The sequence below is a fragment of the Chiloscyllium punctatum genome, chromosome 30, assembly GCF_047496795.1.
Source record: "Chiloscyllium punctatum isolate Juve2018m chromosome 30, sChiPun1.3, whole genome shotgun sequence".
Lineage (NCBI taxonomy): Eukaryota > Metazoa > Chordata > Chondrichthyes > Orectolobiformes > Hemiscylliidae > Chiloscyllium > Chiloscyllium punctatum.
Window position 1 is genome coordinate 79,751,504 of NC_092768.1, and position 17,689 is coordinate 79,769,192.

Below are 17,689 nucleotides of genomic sequence, written 5' to 3' on the forward strand. Positions count from 1 at the left end.
TAAGGATGGTAGCTTCCTTCCTGAAAGGGCATTACTGAACCAGATGGGTTTTTCTCACAATCGATTAATGGTCATCATTCGACTCTAAATTCACAAGTTTTTTTTATTGAATTCAAATCCCCCCCATCTGCTGCAGTAGGCTTTGAACCCAGGTCTCCAGAACACTATCTGGGGTTTTAGATTAACTGTCTCACGACAATACCACTCTGCCAATACTTCCCCACATCGCTGTCCATCTGCACAGAGTGAACAGGGATTTTCTGGGTTCATCAGAACTGGGTAATAACACATACGTTTGCTCAATGATTGCAGGAGTTGGAGGTTGATTGGCTATTAACATCCATCTCCGAACCATGTATTCTGGGGTTTGTTTCTGATGATGATTGGAAGCATCATCAGACTTGTTATCTTTTCGGGATAAAAACAGTTTCAATTAGCTTTCTGCTAAATGCATGGCAATCAATTCTATCTCACAACTCTCAGGCAGATTAGTTTCTTTTGAAGGGCTCTCCATCTCCCCAACCTCCTCCAACAATACAATAATCTCACAGAGTCTCTTTGTGACTATGAATGAGACAATCTGATCAGCTGCTTCTTCCCCAACTCTGATGTCAACTTGGATCTTAAACTCCCCTTACTGCAGTGTGGTCCTGCATCATTGTACAGTGTTTCTTGTATTTCGTGTCTTGGCCTATCAGTGTTCATGATACTGCATGTGTTATATGGGGCCAACAGTGTAAGATTTTAGCTCATTCCTTCCAAGAACTGCAGTAGAATTGTACTCCAACAAAACTTACAGAATCACGGCCCCGCATATTCCCCAACTTGCCCCTTACCATCAAACCAGAGTATCAGTCCTCATTCAACTGTGAGAATTCAGTAGGGCATGTCAGTAACAGCAGCATGAATACATAAAAATGAGGTGTTAACCTGATGAAGTTACCAAAGAGGACTACTTGTGTGCCTAACAGCATAAGGAGCAAGTGATAGACAGAGTGAAACAATCCGGGAAACAACAGAACAGATCTAAGATTTGCAGTCCAACCAAATCCAGTTGTGAATGAAGTCAGAGCACAGCTGGAGTTCTGAGGACAGTTCTCTTCAAGGTATTAACCAACAAGAATGTCAGACTGGATTAATTATCATAAAACTCAAGTCCGTTTGATATCCATATATTTACAATCAGTGTTCAATTCACCAAATATAGCTGAAGGTAAAGATAACCTTCAAGTGATTGTAACAGTGGAGTCATCTGAATACTTGATCAGCAACTTAAAGCCTGTTGTGTTTAGATAGTAATTTTTTTGAAGACATTTTAAAAAGTAAGGTGACTTAAGTATAATGAAAGAAATTGATTGTTAGGTAGCTGATAATCTTGTTTTAATCTGAAGTTAATTTAGGATTAGTTAACAAATAAACACATGGTAGGGAATCACAGCCCCATGGAGTGCACATCCAGTTCCATGTGGCAAAACCAGGACACTTCTTGTGTGAGTGACAACCACAGGAACACGGAGGTGACATGGGAAATGTCAGGAACACTCGTTTGACCACAGTTAAATTACTGCACACACTTCTGATCCCCACATTCCAGGGTTGATGTGATTACACCTGAGAGGAGATTGATCAGAATGTTTCTACAATTGGAAAATTTCTGCTCTGAGGAAAGGTTGGATAAGTTGGGGATGATTTCAGAGGAGGATGACCTGTGATTTAATTGAAGTGATAAAATGCTGAGGAATCCAGATCGAGTCTGGAGGAAGGAGCTATTCATTTACTGAGAAGTCAGAAACTGGACGATTTAGATTGAAACTAATTCCCAGAAAGAAGGGTAGAGGAGAATTCTTTTCACTTGGAGATGGAGGGGAGCAGGAACTCACTGATGGGTGGCAGAGGGAGTAACCAGCATCACATTAGAATAAAAGGACATGGATGTAACTGAGATGCTGGAACATGCAGGGCTGCGGACTAAAGTCTGCAGAATGGGATCATTGAGATTTATTTAACATTTTTCCAGAATATTAAACTCAAGTCCAATTTGAGAATTTATGAACATGATCCGATCTGAATTCCAAATGTCCGAATAAATTTATCAGAAAGTTACAGCACAGATCGAGGCCACTTGGCCTATCCTGCATATGTTGGCTGTAATAGAATGACCCAGGCTTTACAGCGTTCTACACTCACCAATGAGAGCAACAATTTCAGACTGTGTACTCTGCCCTCTATGTTGTTATAATCTGCTTTTTCAATGTATTTCTGCTCAACTTGTTTCCTGGTTTCTTTCCCAGCCCTAACTCCATTCCCCAAGGCCTTGAGGGACTACCATTTCTGTAATTTAATCTATCCTGTCTTCCCCCGTGTGACAGACTGTCTTTTTGTCCTTGTCTCCCTCCCACCTTGCTCACAACTTGTTACAGTTCTGTTGGTTCCCAGACCTCAGTGACTTCACTGCGCCCCCTGGGTCAGTGGCACGAGTTTTGAATTCTCTTCCTCATGAGATAATCGGAAATCTTTTTGGCTGCAGTTTCCCCCAGATTTTATTTTGAAAAAAAAGGGGATTTGCTTCAGGGCCAAGTATTTCTGAGCCTTCATCCACAATCCTGATCACTTAGACATAATATGTGACCCTCCCACAGATGTGCAGGTTTGATGGACTGGCCGTGCTAACATGGCCTGTAGTGTGTAGGTTAGGTGGGTTGGGTTAGCCATGCTAAATGTGGGGTTATGGAGGTAGGGTAGGACAGCAAGTCATTGCAGACTCGATGGACCAAATAGCCCCTTTGTGCGCCAAAGGGATTCTGTAATTCTAACTAGTTGTGATTTTTGTCACATTTTCCTAAGTCCAGGTTCATTCAACTCAGGTACACATGCTGCCTTTTGTGTTTCTGTGGGTGCTCACTCAATCCTTTCCTTCTGTTTTACATACATTTCACCCTGTATGTCAGGGTGGGAATGAATGTGGAAATATAAATACTCCAACCGAAACCCCTCACAAGTCAGGAACTGTTTCTTCTACTAGCATCACTCACAACAGGAAAATAAAGGTTCAGTCACAAATCTGACAGAAACACAGTGGTTATAATCACCAGGGGGTGATTAACAGCTTAATACCCTTTTCTTAAGAAAAGAGGAGGCTGAGAGACAACCTGGTACAAGTAGGAAGCTTTGTGTCTGTGTTTTCAGAGATTTGAAGTTGAAATCACTGCGTTTGAAGCATGATTCATTGCTCCTGGTCATCAAAGGTACTATCTAAATGTGCATCTTTCTTTCTGCCTGTCTGTCTGAGTCAACAATCAGATGGATGTGTCATTGTCTGAGTGTTTTCCCAAATCCCTGATTAAATCTGCTTCCCCCCACAATCTCAGGTGCCAGCTGCCACTAGTCCACCCACATGGGCATGTTGAAGAGCATGACAGGAGAATGGATTGAAACCGAGAGTTGAACGCCAGAATGAAATAGGAAGAAGGAAATAAACAGGATTTCTGGATCCCAGGGGATACATATTCCAGGATTAGTCCTTGTGGGCATTCCCGCAGTAACACGAGACAGCATCCCATGATGAGAGTTAAATCCGGGTGGCAGGAGAGGGAATCAATGAACATGAGCAGGTTTAGTTCAAACACAGAAGGTTTGTTCAGTCAGTAACAGTGTGTTCGACATGGATGTGAAGTGAGCATTGAGGGGAAATGTTACCACAAGCTGCAGATGGATCACTTTCATTGGAATAGGAGGAAGCCATTCTGCCCTTCAACCCTGCTCTGCCATTCAATAGATCATGGCTGATTTGTGGCCTAAGTTGCAATTTTCAAAACCATCCAAACTCATCAATAAACACCTCTGCACCAGACAAGATCAATATTCAAAAATGAAACATCTGAAAATGCTGTGAAATCAGGAATAAAAACAGAAATTGCTGGAAAAAAATCAGATCGGGTAGCATCTGTGGAGAGTGAAACTTTGGGTACAGCGACCGGTCAAGTGACCACCTGCAGCTGACCGTTCTGCCTTTTCTGTAACACTCTCTGGAATAGGTTCTGGTGCGAGGGGAATGAGACTGTCAATAACAACTTAGAAAATAGGAGGATGTGCTCAATCAGAATAAGACATATTTTGGTCTTTCACTTTTAATTCAACTGCAAAAATCATTCATTATCATTTCAGAAATAAGATAATAGGCCATAAATGAACTATTCATGTCATTGGGTCTGAGAAACTGTTAATTCTAACCTGGTCCAGCCTACAAGTGAATCCAGACATTGAATAACGTGGTTGACTCTGAACCATCACTTGGGCAGTTAGAATGGATGACAAATGCTGCCCCAGCAAGTGATGCCATGATCCCATGAACAAACAAAACAAATCCAATCGCTGTGGTTACTTGGGAACTCGCCGGTGTTATCAGAAGAGGATGAATGGGAAGGTTTATGGGGTAAAGGCAGAAGAATAGCATTCAGTGAGGTGATCCTTTGGAGAGCTGATGACCCAATCAGCTTCCTTTTGCACAGTAACAATTCAGTGAACATTTCATTCTGAGCCATCTGTGGAAATATCAGGGCAGGGTTGTAAAGAGGTCAGATTGAATGAGTGTCTCAGTGAGCACAAGTGAGACACAGGTACAGAGAGGTTTTGGGATGGATTAAATTATATTTTATACATTTGCATAGTCATCAACATGGCAGCAGTTAAAACTGGGAGTCTAATTAGAGCAGCAAATAAATCTTAAACAGTTACGCAGCTAAAGGGGATGCTGGGTAAAGATACTGTAGTTAGTGTTTATTTTATTCCAGGCACACCAGCCTCGGAGCACATCCTTCCTGCATCTATCCTCTCGAGCTCTTGAAAATTTTTGTTCATTTGAAGTGTTTCATGTTTAGATACTCCAGAGAAGACAGCTTCAAGCTCCTCAATCTCTCCTGCCAGAGCAATGCTGCTGTTTGAATTCAATTCACTGGTGCACGTTACTGGCTGCTTCATGGACTGGAACTGGCAATTGAGACTGAAAGGTTACTGTATAAAATATCTTCAATGGTCTTGCCAGACGTGAGTGGTTTTAGGAAAATGGCCTTGATTTACAGGCATTGAGTGCCAGAGCACTTCCTGTTGTGGGGCACCCCGTTTAGATTCAATCTATTGATAACTATTAGACCTAACTTGCACTGGCTCCGTCAAAGTGGTCAGAGCATTATGGCTGTCATCGAAGCTGGTAACAAACTTCCCATGGGTTAAAAATCGTAAATGATAGAGTAGGTACGAGGTCTGATGGCACTGTTGGAGTATTGATGTTGTTGTCAATCATATTAACTCAGCTGGAGTTGACTGAATTATATTATCTCTTTCTGAATCTCAGGATGTCTCTCTGCGCAGTAATTCTCCACAAACAGCAATGTGACAATGAGCAGTGATCATCTGTTTTGATTTAAATTGTGACTGTAGCACTGCTGCTTCACAGCACCAGGTACAAGGTTGGAGTCCAGCCTTGGTCAACAGCCTGTGTGGAGTTCCCACATTCTCCCCAGGATAGTGTGGGCCCCGTCCAGGTGCTCTGGTTTCCTCTCACAGTTCAAAGATTTGTGGGTTAGGTGGATCAGTTGTGCTAAATTGTCCACAGTGTCCAGGATTGTGCAGACTCGGTGGATCAGACAAGAGAAATGCAGTGTTACAGGGATGGAGTGCTCCAGGTGGGTGGTTTACTGCTGGTGATTATATATAAACAAAAACCCAAAATGGCATAATGATGAACGTGGGAAGGTTGCTCAGCTGTGTGAGATAACACTTCTGGGTAGGAGAAATAGGGGGGAAAAAGAACACTTCACAGCTCACAGAAGGAGAACTGAAAAGCAGTTAAATCAAACCAAAGGTTCAGACAGGGAGGGAATATTTCCCTGGAGTTTGAGTAACTGGAAAGAGATGGTGTCCGGGAAAAGACAGGATCTTGTTTTACAGGGCGTTTGAAATTTTTAAGAACTGTTATATTCAGTTAGTTTCATTTCTTTTCTTTTAGTTTTATTTATTGTGGAATAAATAGCTACAACATTTTAAAATCAAATTCACAAACCTTGTGTTAAAGACAAATGTTAAATAAAATCCATTAAACCATCCCTCACTGAAAACTGATGTGGAGGTGCAATCTCCTGGAGAATCCCTGCCCTGCCTACTTCTTCCTACCCGGGCTCCATGGCTATATACATAAATGGGAGATAGCAGCAGGAGAGTATTCGGCCTTTCAATCCTGCTCCACCATTCAAGGGGAAACAGCTAACCATGCAGCTCAGTCTCCTGTTCCTGCTTTGTTCCAATCCACTTTCATGACTTTACCTCAGAGAACTATATCTAAGTCCTCCTTTGGCTTCACTGCCTTTTGATCCAGTTGTTTTGGTGTGTTACTGTGTGGATGTAGGCAGGGGTAATGTGATGGTGCAGCCTCCTGGAGGATGCACTCAGCGTCCCTCTTCATCCAACAGTAACATCAACCAGGGTTCAGCAACTCCAGATAGAACCCATTACCAGGATATGGGCATCACTGGCTCAGCCAGGATTTATTCCCCGTCTCTCGTTACCCTTGAGAAGATGGTAGTGAGCTGCTGTCTTGTACCATTCACAGTCCATTTGGCGCAGATAGACCGACAATGCTGGGAGGGAGAGTGTTACAGGATTTTAGCCCAATGACTCTCCATCTTTGGTTCTTCAAATTCTGGTTAACTTTATCATGATCGGCAAATGATGTTGAGATTTCAGTCTGCAAATCTTCACCATCTAGCAACCTGTATAAAGGAATATGCACAGATTAGAAATTCAGAACAGACAATTCTAGTTTCTCTGGAATATCTTTTTCCCCTTTCTTCCCCCAAAGCTGTAACCCTCCAGACCACTTCCTCTCTCCCACCATTCTGACGCTACTACCCTCGAATGTACACCCTCCCCATTCTCATGGAGTTGTTGATAAACTGGTCTATGCCACCACTTCCTGTTCCTGGTTAGATTCTGCATCCTTTCTGGGTTCACTTCCTTTCCCTTCAGTTGCTGCAAGTCAATAATGTAACAGCAGAATGAAACAAAAGGAAACAGAAAGGGAGGTGGCAGATCCTGGACAGAAGAGGAACCTTCAGCCTGGGAGAATGGGTCACATCCTTTTTTTGTTTCTCATTGGTAGATTCCAGTGTTATGACAAGTTGGGAATGTAACTTGGTCCCATGTGGGTGTGGTGACACTTTGACCCTCGAACAGATCAATACTACAAGCAAATACGTTCCTCCTCCAGACAATCACAGTGTTCCACTAGTTACCCCAAAGTTTGGGAGAAGATTTGTAACTCGGGTGCTCGTTGTTGTGGTTCTATTCGCCGAGCTGGGAATTTGTCTTGCAAACGTTTCGTCCCCTGTCTAGGTGACATCCTCAGTGCTTGGGAACCTCCTGTGAAGCACTTCTGTGCTGTTTCCTCCGGCATTTATAGAGGCCATGCAAGGACTGCACAAAACACTACATCGGACAAACAGGAAGACAGTTAACGATCAGTATACACGAACACCAACTAGCCACGAAACGACACGACCAGCTATCCTTAGTAGCCACACACACAGACGACAAGCAACATGAATTCGACTGGGACATCAGTACCATTATAGGGCAAGCCAAACAGAGAACAGCCAGGGAATTCCTAGAGGCATGGCACTCATCCACAGACTCTGTCAACAAACACATCGACCTGCCCCAATATACCGGCCACAACAGCGGACAGCTCGAACTGACAACCAGAAGCGGCAGAGACAGGCCATTATACATGCCGGAAGAAACAGCACAGAAGCGCTTCACAGGAGGCTCCCAAGCACTGAGGATGTCACCTAGACAGGGGACGAAACGTTTGCAAGACAAATTCCCAGCTCAGCGAACAGAACCACAACATGGACTCTATTCTATTCTCATGAGGAAGAATGTACTTATCTCAATGTGTTGTGAATCTGTGGAATTCCCTATTCAAAATGCGGTGGATGCCAGGACAATGAGCCAATTTAATGAAGAGATACAGATGTTTAATTTGCAATGAGATGAAGGATGAGAGAGCAGGCTGGAAAATCCAGCTGAGACCAATGTGAGCTCACTCATCACCATATTAAATGGTGGGGCTGGTTCTCCTGTGCCCAGTGCTTATCTTCTTACGGTAATAACTGGAAAGCTGAATCCAAATATCACCAACTTCACCAAAGGAGATTTTCGGAAAATGACAGATAGTCAGGTGGATTAGCATACCAAGCTTAGATAGTGAGGAAGCGTGTAGGAGATAATGATTTTGCAATTTTAAACTCAGGGGAGACAGTGATTTATGGTAGTCTTGGGACATTGTTTGCTTGGGACATTGTTTGGGACACTTATTCTGTAAAACAGACACAGTGACTGAAATTCTGCTGCACGGTATGATGTGGAACACGGCCTGCTCAGCTTTGTGCATTTTCCCTGTAGTCCGGTGTGCTTCATGTCCCATGTAAACGTGAAACTTGTCCTGTTTCAAGCAAAGGGTGAAATCATTTAGAAAAGAGAGTATCGAAATTGCAGTAATGTCAAGCAGCTCGTGGTTATTTGACCAAATCATAACCGAACATATATTCTCACAGATACATTTGGAGATGAAAAGAGTCTGAGAAGATAGACTCAGCTTACCATTGATTTTTGTCTGGATTGATGGGCTCTCATTATCTGCTGCGAAATTGATATTGTAGACGGGCACATCCCAGCAGCTGTGCGAGTCGGAGAGGGATCATGGAACCCTTTTCATGTGACTTGGCATCTGTTGTTATGCAGGAGAGCACAGTTGGAAATGCAAGAAAATGGTGCAGCTTGCCAGCTGGTAGTGTGGCCGAGCGGTCTAAAGCGCTGGATCTAGATTCCCATCTCGAAAGGGGCGTGAGTTCGATTACCACCACTGCCATTTCTGCAAATGAGCTCCAACGCTGCAGCTTGTTAAAATGCTGTTTCTGTCCCCACTGTATTGATGTTGAAAACGAAGGAAAATGGTTTTGCTTCCCGGGGAATTAACTGTGGTGTGGGATATTGCCGAATATTTCAAAGTGTCTCTGTCTGTCATGATCGTGTTCGAATCCCGCGCAGGAAATCGCAAGCAGCTGTGCTGTTCCAGGCAAGTTGAGCTCGTCCTGAAACCGAATGGAGACCGTTATTTCATCGCTGTTGTGAAACAAAGTCCTGGGGTGACTCGACTCGTCGTTATTTGGCTTTTTGGCCAATGGGAAAATCGTTCCAACGAATTTCGATGTGATATGTTGTTGAATTTCTCCCATTTCCTTCGTTTTCGTCCTGGAGACATCGGAAGGGAAAGGTAATCTAATCGAGACTGTGATTGGTGAAATTCACTTTTTATGGCCCATTCTTATTAGGTTCTTTCTTACTCTCTTTTCAGTATTGTCTGGGAAGTGGTGGTTCCCTAAGGCTGCAGTATGCTTGAAAGAGTAGTTTGGAATTGTCCTGTTGTTAGTTGTGAGATTACTTTATGGCTCATGCCCTCGGACTGTCTCACATTTTGCATTCACGCATCTCTGTGTCTGAAAATGCATTAGGTATGCCAGCTTTGTTTGTGTTCCGTGTTAAACGCTTTCTGTTTTGCGATTCGCTCAATACTTTACGAATTAACAGGGTTTCTGAGGAAACTTCCAGCTGCAAAAGTCCTTAACTGAGGATCTGGGAAAATTTCACAGAGTATGGTCAGCCGGAGCAAAAGTAAGGAAGTCGTTCCTTTCTGCAGTGTTTCGCAATACTACCTTTCCCGTGAGCAGTCGAACACAGTAAAGGATTGTGCCACAGACTGCGACGGCAAGCTCCGCTAAAAAGTAATCCTTTAAAGCAGGTGAAAGCAACACAACGTTATTGGGGGACACCGCGTGGAAACAGATACTTCGGTGTATCTCGTCCATGCTCACCACATAGCCAAATTTAAACAAGTCCGGTTCCCCAGTATTTGGCCCCAAACCCTCTAAACCCATCCTATCCAGAAACTCATGCAATTTTCTGAGCCTCCTCCGCTTCCTCTGGTAGCTCATTCCATCCACTCACAACCTTCTGTGTGGGAAATGTGCCTCAGGTCCTTTGTCAATTTCAGCCCACTCACCTTAAACCTATGCTCTCGAGTTTTCAACTCACCCCAACTTGGGTAAAACACGTAAATACTCAGTTTACAACCCTTCCATTAGATCATGTCGCAGCCGTTACGCTGCAGGGAAAGTCGTCCCAGTCTATTCCATCTCGCCCTACGGTCCAAACATTGACGACATCCTTGTCTATATTTTGTCATCAATTTCACGTGTCTTTTTTTTATGTTTTCAAGATGTCAATTACGCTGGACAACAACGAGCTATTGGAAACAGAGAGGTGAAACGAAGAATGGCTTCAACTTTCAGTGCTGGATTCCACTGAGCCGCAGGCTGGGCGGCTGAGGCCTGTTTCTGTAGTGTAGTGATCATCACGTTCGCCTCCCACGCGAAAAGTCCCTAGTTCGAAACTGGGCAGAGACTGCTTTGTTCTTCAACTGCAGCCTTTTACATGGACAAGAACGGAGCTTTCGTGCTTGCTTTCCCATCTGCAAACCTGCCTTCGAAGTTGCTTGAACAAATCTGCTCGCGTAGTGAAATGTAATGCAATTCCATTTAATGACTGTGCAAAGAATTGTAAAGTTTTTATCCAAACTGGTTTTGATCATATGCAATTCTGTTTGAGAGTGTAGTTACCCACTTCTGATCCTTCTACGAAAAGTAGTACCGCATTTGCATTCCTTGTGCAGGCGGCTCGGTTCAAAGACAGGGAAGAAGCTGATGCGCTGGTGTCACAGTGCACCACGGATTCCTCAACTTGTCTGTCTGTCAAATGTACCCCAAAGTCGTCTCTGAAAGGCCTCGTTTGGAAGCTGTCTGTCGTTATTCAACGTGTGAGAATTGGCACCAGAGATCCTGAATCATGTTTTGGAGCAGTTCGCACGTTAGTGGCTCTTTCAATCAGCAACAGCAATGAAAGAAATTACACTCTCAGAGGAACCTCTGGATGTGTGCTTTCATGGTGTCGCTGGTATTAAGGTGCGCCCCGAGACCTAAGCCATGTTGAAACTGAAACGGAGGAATTCACAGAGAGGCTACAGAATGACATCGCATCCATTTGGTTTTCTTAAAATCACTGAGGAGCAGGAAAATGTAAACGGGGAAGTCGAGTGGGGAAGTGAGGCAGTTGTAGCTCTGGAGAAACTCCTTCTTTGTGACTCGCTCAGCAACCAGACACGTGAAGGTGACTCAGAGGCGTGAGAGCTCTTCACATCGAGAACAAAAAGCAATCAAGGGCAGTTAGCACCTCTTCCGGAGTGGGGGTGGGATGAGGCAATTACCTTTTGACTTCTGTTACTATGTTCAGAAACTGCCTTTTAGATTGAGGGGAACAGAAACTGCATTTCTAATAAGCACCATGGAATTGAGCAAAATTTATTGAGTCGCTTCTCGTCGATTCCCACACAGGTTTCCAACTCAGTTGGTATCCATGTGGCTGATGTCCAGGAGTGAACATCTCTGCAGCAAATTGCACGGTTAAGGTAAAAGGCAAGGAAAGTGGCATCTCTAACTGGCTCCGAGGTCAGAGCATCCTCACAATGCGATCTGTCGTTCTCAGATTGGAATGCGACCTCCGGTTTTAGAGTGGAGAACATTGTTTGGGAACCTTATTCTGCAAAACAGACACAGTGACTGAAATTATGCTGCACGGTATGATGTGGAACACGGCCTGCTCAGATTTGTGCATTTTCCCTGTAGTCTGGTGTGCTTCATGTTCCGTGTAAACGTGAAACTTGTCCTGTTTCACGCAATGGGTGAAATCATTTAGCAAAGCAAGAATCGAAATTGCAGTAATGTCATCAGCTCGTGGTTATTTGACCAAATCAATAGACAATAGATGCAGGAGTAGGCCATTCTGCCCTTCGAGCCTGCACCGCCATTCAATATGATCATGGCTGATCATTCCCAATCAGTATCCTGTTCCTGCCTTATCTCCATACCCCTTGACTCCACTATCTTTAAGAGCTCTATCCAATTCTTTCTTAAATGAATCCAGAGACTGGGCCTCCACTGCCCTCTGGGGCAGAGCATTCCACATAGCCACCACTCTCTGGGTGAAGTAGTTTCTCCTCATTTCTGACATCTCTGTGTCTGAAAATGCATTCGGTATGCCAGTTTTGTTTGTGTTCCGTGTTAAATGCTTGCGATGTAATTCTGTAGCCTCTCTGTTTTTTCCTCCGTTTCAAGTCCCAACATGGCTTAGGTCTCGGGGCGCACCTTAATACTCGCGACGCTATGAAAACACCCCTCTTATTCAGTGTGGTAACAGGCCATTTGTCTGAAGAAAATCACCCTCTGAAGAGTAACCCACCCAAACACTTTTCCCGATCATATTTCTTCTCATTTCCTGCTGACTAATACATATATCCCTTATCACAACGTACAATTTACCATGGCCAGCTCACCTAACCTGCACATCTTTGGATTGTGCGAGGACACCACAGCAAAGTCACATAGACTTGTGGAGAAAGTGTAAAGTCCAACCAGTCATCCGAGGAGGGAATCAAACCGATGTCCTTGGCGCTGTGAGGCAGCATTGCTAACAACTGAGGTGCCGTATAATCTTATGCAAGAAGTAAAATCAGTGAAAGATACGAAAAGACAAGTTTCAAATGAACACTCTCCGATATTGTCAAAGCATGTCAATCTTACATTCACTACGAATAGGTGTATGGAAAACAACAAAAAAACAAAATCCCGGCAATTCATAAATGAACAATAATTAGAAATTTAATTTGATCAAAGGTCATAACAATATTTAGACGAATTGCAATTTTTAAAAACAAATGTTGGGAATTAGCTGACTAATGATTAATTGGAATTGGCATATATTTAATTACTCCGAAGATAGCGACTTGTTTTTCCCCTCGTAACACAGCAGCATAACAATGTGTGTGTGTGTGTCCGTGTGTGTGTGTTTGTGTTCAAAATGTTTGAATTAAGCTCTTTCTAACAAAATAACTGATGACTTACGATCACTTAGCCTTTTCACCTTTTAGACCACAACATTCTCAAATATTTTCCAGGAATTTACGAACAGCAGAACTAGTTAATTCCTTTTCATAGGAACCCAAAGAGAATAAGTAGCGGATAATGTGAATTAGTGAGTCAATGCAAGCATTCAACTGAAGACAACATCTCTTCTTTCCAAAAATGTTCAAAACCTTAAAAAATCAAAATGTACTGTCATTGTTGAATGATAGTATAAAGAGATGCTAATTCTTTTTCATTTGATTTTGTTGCATGAAACATCCATAAATCGTATTATGATTACAAACGCAATAAATGTGAGCATTGAAGTCAAATATAATTAATTGAATTCAACTATGTTTCAACAGGTAAAATAAAAATTGATATTTACAATGATTGAGATTGTGCACTGCAATATCTATACAATAATTCATGTACTTTGCCGTAATTCAACATTTGCATAACCTACTGGATTGAATAATGATTATATATTATTATAAATCAGCAACAATTTAATTCTCAAAGTCTGTCAATGCACTAAGGAATAATGAAAAATCTCTTTTTGCAAGTGATTGAGCAATGTCTGGAAATAAACTGGAATTAATTCAGTGAAAAGTAGTTACATTTTCCTGAATATTAAGGCTGAGATTACCGTGACCATTCAAATGAGAAAACATCAGATATTTAATGACGTTGGATGGGAAGTCATTGGTTCCCTTGGAGGGCAGTTGACCTGAAAAATAAATGCATTTTCAGACTGTACTATTAGTACTCAGAAATAATAGATTAAATCTAAATGTGAATCTCATTATACTTGTTCAAAAGACTTTCTTAAATAATTGTGCCGTTACTGTAATGGCAATGACTTGATAATTAATGCTGTCTTTGGAAGAATTAAAATGATTCAATATTTCAAAAGCACTTTGCTGTGATGTTGATTAGTTATTTATTAAGATCAGTAAACTGAGGAATAAAACATAGTATTTAGCTTTATGGATTGAAGAAAAATGAGCCAATCAGTGATTATTGAGCAAAATCCTCTTTTTTAAGTCAAAAATGTACGTAATACAAGAATTGTGAATTTCCATCCACTGGATTCCTTGTAGAGATGTGTTACATCGATTTATATGATTAATATTATGATCAATTTTTAAAGACTTGTGTCAGAATTAGGAAGAGAATTAGTAGGTCATGAAAGTGAGCTTGAAACTGAACAAACAATGTAGTCAATGACATGTGGTATAAACACGATTTTAATAATATTGTCATTATCGTACAATGATGAATAATGTTGGAATAGAAATGACAAAAAAATTCAACATGGTAAAAGCAATTTTCTTACAATGAACTGAAAACAATAATCATTTTGTAGCACGCATGGTTTGAAATAGTTTTTTTAATGTGATATATTTAGTGATGATTAACCTTTTTGCAAAAATGTAGGAATTTCACAAATTTAAAATGCAGTGTTTGTTCAATTTGTAATAAAAATGGTTATAATTTGAATTGTCTCTTGTACACGCACAACAAAAACGAGCTTAAAGATTATTAGAATGACAAAAAATTGTTTCCCAATGCTATTGCAATACAGTCAATATCCGTGATAAAGTGGAATTATTGGTTTAAACAATATAAATCAACATTAACTACTGAACTGAAACATAACACATCAATTGCATTAATTGCATGCAATAGTAAATAAATGCTTACTGTTGTCATTTGTCCCAGGAACAATAAGATACTCAGGTTATTCCACTGAAGAGTAATCAGCTGATGATGAATATCTTTGTGTCGCTTTATGTGCACTATTTTGTCTCAACATTGATTTCAATAAATTTAGATATTTACATGAATTCGGAACACAGTGATAACTGGGTGTGAAAGATCTGATTTAAGATTAGACAATTTTTAGTATTCACTAGTTTGCTGAACACAACACACTTGAGACATCATGCAGTAAATGAGATTAGAGAGAAATATGCAAATTCAATTTTCAAATAAATGCACTCGGATATTTTCACAGCATTTCAATCTTACATTCAATATAAGTAGGCGAATAGAAAACTAAAAACAAATTTCACACAATTCATAATCATATCAATAACAAAAATTTGATATATAGTAGGGAGAGGTATTTGTTTAATTTACTGAAGAAGAACTTGATTTTTTTCTCATATTTATACCTTTGAAGCATCAAGTTCTATATGCAGTCTGAACCTCAGCTCTTCAAAACAAAAGAAAATCAAATAATATCTTTACTTTGCATATTTCATCTTTGTGAGTGCAACATTATCAAATAGATTAGATTAGATTAGATTATTTACAGTGTGGAAACAGGCCCTTCGGCCCAACAAGTCCACACCGCCCCGCCGAAGCGCAACCCACCCATACCCCTACATTTACCCCTTACCTAACACTATGGGCAATTTAGCATGGCCAATTCACCTGGCCTGCACATCTTTGGACTGTGGGAGGAAACCGGAGCACCCGGAGGAAACCCACGCAGACACGGGGAGAACGTGCAAACTCCACACAGTCAGTCGCCTGAGGCGGGAAATGAACCCGGGTCTCAGGCGCTGTGAGGCAGCAAAATAGTTTGCAAAGAATATTGATTGAGTGGAATTAGATACATTCTGTTATTAGCGAACTGAAGAAAATATTTAGGAGATACTGTGATTATTGGAATGAATAACAAATGGAAGCAAAGATAATGTTGAATTGAAAGGCAATCATTCGACTCTTAGATATTTTCTAATCAACATTCAGAGCTGCTCTGGCACAGCCCTATGCAAGGTGGGAATTGAAATTGTAAACGCTGATCTGGTAACAGCGACACGACCAGAGTTGCACAAGATTCCTTCATAACATTCCCAACCAAGCTGGGTAGGGCTGAAAACTCATCAGACGTTTATTATGATAATTGGATTGAAATTAAATGGTTGGATACTGTGTGTAATCTACTGAAAATTCAGGAGTAATTTACAATAATGATGGGAGTTAACAAATGTCTTAATTAAACATGATTTTTACGATCACTTGTGGAACGACAAATTGACAGAATTGTGTGATTATTGTGCATTATAAATAATAATGAATACAATTATTCTATATGGTCATAAGTTTCTCATTTTCTGAAATGCAAATTAAAATGTTTTTGATCTACACGTAAATTGGAACAAAATGATCAGTTGGTCAATCAATGTGCCTATTCAGCTGAAGACAACTTTCATTCCTTCTGAAAATGTACGATTTCTAAGAAGTCACCATTTCCTGTGATTGTTTAATGAAATAAGAGAGATGTGTGCTTCAAAATATTCATGGGGATTTAAATGATTTTGCACATGAAAAATATTCAACTGCTATTGTGATTAAAAACACAATAAATGTTAACATTGAAGTGATTTCCAATCAAACCAATTCAAAAGCGTTTCCAAGTTTAAATTGAAACGCAATATTCAGAATGATTGAGAGATTGTACATTGCAATGTCCTTGCATTGGTTATAATATGAAAACATAGTTCCACGTGTACACCCCTTACCGAATTGAACAATTATTAGGTGGTGGCAACAAATCGATTTGAAAACTTTTATTAATGAGTTTAAGAATAATGAGGTATCTCCTCTTACTATTCAACTGAATAATGTTCAAAAACGAAGAGAAATATTGCAGTGTAAAGTAACTGGTGTTCTCTGAATTTCAATGTCTGAGAAGACTGTGATCTTTCAAATGAGCAAAAGTCAGATATTTACAAATGATGCTGCAATGGCAATTCTTGATCTTTTGTGGGTGTATTGGTCTTATGAAACAAGTTCTAATATTGTAGTACTCACACTGAGAAATATGGAAGATATTAAAGGCACATTGTGCTTTTTATAAAGCCTAAGTTGAAGAATTGCATAATTATTGTAACTGATAATTGTTTCTAAAATCCTGATAGATAAATTGACTTAATATTTTGAATGCACTTTGCGCTGATGGCGATTGTATGTTCATTAAATTTAATAAACTGAAAATTAAAATATAAAACGTGGCTTTAATAATTTTAAAAAAAACTCAGCAGCAATTGAACACAGTTCAACATTTTTTTTTGGTCGGTTCATGTCTATTTTATTAATGTAACTTTAATCATGATAAATGTTTAGACAAATATAAGAACTAGGAAGAAAATAATTAGGCCGGGAAAGTGAGTATTATTATGAACACAACATCGAGTTAATGACATTTGGTACAGGGAGTCATTTTGTAGCAAATGACTAATAATTGTGTGATTATTGTTCATTGGCAACTAATGTTGGAAGAAAGTAAAGCTATCTCAAAATGAAATTAAAATAAATATCATTTTGGATGGGTCACATGATTTGAAAAATGGAAATTGTCACTTAATGTGACATTTGAGCTGAAGAATCGTTCTTCCCCCACCCCCAACCCCCGTAGTATTATCAATAATTTAAAATTTAGTATTAGTTGAACTAAATGACAAATGGATTGTTTTCTTGCACACAAAAAAGTAAAAAAAAAATTAACATGGAAATGATATCGGTCTGCAAGTAATCATTTCACAGGTAACAAGTGTTTGTATTGAATTTAAATGTCACCATAGCTGTAGGAGTGATTTCCCCTGACA

General features: G+C 40.4%; 1 non-coding gene across 1 annotated transcript; it reads left to right on the forward strand.

Moving 5' to 3' along the window:
• Nucleotides 1–10,444: 10,444 nt before the first annotated feature.
• On the forward strand, nucleotides 10,445–10,517 carry trnag-ccc (transfer RNA glycine (anticodon CCC)). Its single transcript has one exon. It is a non-coding gene; the product is annotated as a tRNA-Gly (tRNA).
• The last annotated feature ends 7,172 nt before the right edge of the window (nucleotides 10,518–17,689 follow it).